The following is a 2152-nucleotide window of genomic DNA, read 5'->3' on the forward strand; positions in this document are numbered from 1 at the left end:
GTGCAGAGTGAACCCTGGATCACGGGATCCACTGACCTACCCCAAAACATGTAACACTGTGCAAAAGCGGCTAGCCTTTCTTTCAGTGGCAAGTTTAAAGAGCCTTCAGAGAACTAGCAAAAGCACTAACTCGGAGTCAGCATGCTGTAAGTTTAGGATGCCTTCTTTCATGAGACGATCTTTACATTAAAGAGACATCTATATGGTACCGTATCCTTAGTAAGAGACTCCTTAGATCCAAGAATTGGGAGATAAAAGTTAGGACTGTCCCACATTCCATCACTCCAAATGACATATTGAGTCATTTTGTGAGTCATCATAGTTGCAGGGAAAACAGACTCTGGTCATCAAAAGGAGGTTGGGCTACTTTTATATGGTGGGAGAAAGTAAAAATGTGTGTGAAACCCAAGTGGTCTATTTAACTACTTCTTCAGACTTCCTTCCTTGCTCCATTATAACTCAGATGCATTTAGCAGTCCAAGTTTGAAACAGGTATATTAGAAGGGGTTCAGATCCTTAAGATAATGGTTTGGTCACACCACCAGGTAAGTCAAACTTCAGTTGAGGAGAGCCAAAAGTGAAGAGAATTCAGAGTGGAGAGTGGAGGAGGGACAAGATGGATATCAGTTGTGATCCAATCCATCAAAATCATAGAGGAAAACACAGACAGCAACCACTGTGACCTCAGCCAGAGCTACTTCTTGCTAGACATGTCTCCAAAGACAAGGGGAAAAAAGGCAAAAATGAACAATTGGGACTTCATCAAGATAAAAATTTCTGCACAGTAAAGGAAACAGTCAAGAAAAGCAAAAGACAACCAACAGAATTGGAGAAGATATTTGCAAATGACATGTCAGATAAAGGGCTAGTATCCAAAATCTATAAAGAACTTATAAAACTCAACACTCAAAGAACAAATAATACAATCAAGAAATGAGCAGAAGACATGAACAGATATTTCTGCAAAGAAGAAATCCAAATGGCCAATAGACACATGAAAAAATGCTTCACATCACTATGTCTATAATTGTGGGGTTGAATGAATGCACCCTAGAGACACATTGGTGATAAGCACACTCACTGCAGCATCCATGACCTGACAAGTTCAAATTAACTAGGTGCTCAGACCATTAATGGATATAGGTCTGGGTACCTTTACTGAGAAAGCAGCTAAATCAACAAAAATATTGTCAGAGGATAAAGGTGAACCCAGAATGAGTAAAGAGGAAGATGATGAGTATGGATTATTGCCTAGTGACTTGTTTCAACTATGGGGTCAGTAGCATCTCACAGTGATCACGTTGTTGAAAGTTTCTTTGTAAATATTTAGTCTTCAAGATGGTGGCCAGTCAAAACAAAACAAGTTAACTCAGTATGGACACAAGAATATCCAAATGTGTGAGTGATGGACTAAGCAAGCACTCTGCTCCTCTTATTTGCTCAGGCCACCCAGAGATCATCTACGGACCGTTCCATACACTAATTCTTGTCTCTTTGTTCTCTTACATGCTTACTTGTATGAGCCCTGATGTGCCCCAGAAGAACGCTCATCCAGGAAGGAGGAGGCCTGGCTGGCTGCCTTTTGGAAGTCTACATAAATCATTCACCAAAACTGTCCCACCAAAATTCCTCAGCAGAATTAGCCCAAGTTGCCCACAGTTGTCACCTTTTCACTAGTGTATTTTTAGTGGTTTACCTGCCTCTCCTAACTTCTTCCCTATGATTCATGGAATCACGCTCTCAGTAATCTATTGGAACCCAAATCCTTATCTCAGTGTGTCTTTTTGGAGAACCCAAAATAATCAGGAATTAATCTGAATTGGCTGATTCTTTTAAGATTTCTATTTTTTTTTATTTCTTTCCAGTGTTCCAGAATTCATTGTTTATGTACCACACCCAGTGCTCCACGCAATACGTGCCCTCCTTAATACCCACCACCAGGCTCACCCAACCCCTCACCCACCTCCCCTCCAAAACCCTCAGTTTGTTGAGAGACTGTGGACTCTGAGAAACAAACAAGATTTCTATTTTAGAGAAAAAGTGAGAGAGAGTGCACAAGTGGGGGGGTTGGGGGGAGAGAGAAGGATAAGCAAACTCCTCGCTGAGCAGGGAGCCTGACACAGGTCTCAATCCTAAGACCCTGAGATCATAA

This window comes from Meles meles, chromosome 2 (genome assembly GCF_922984935.1).
Source record: "Meles meles chromosome 2, mMelMel3.1 paternal haplotype, whole genome shotgun sequence".
In the NCBI taxonomy this organism is placed as follows: domain Eukaryota; kingdom Metazoa; phylum Chordata; class Mammalia; order Carnivora; family Mustelidae; genus Meles; species Meles meles.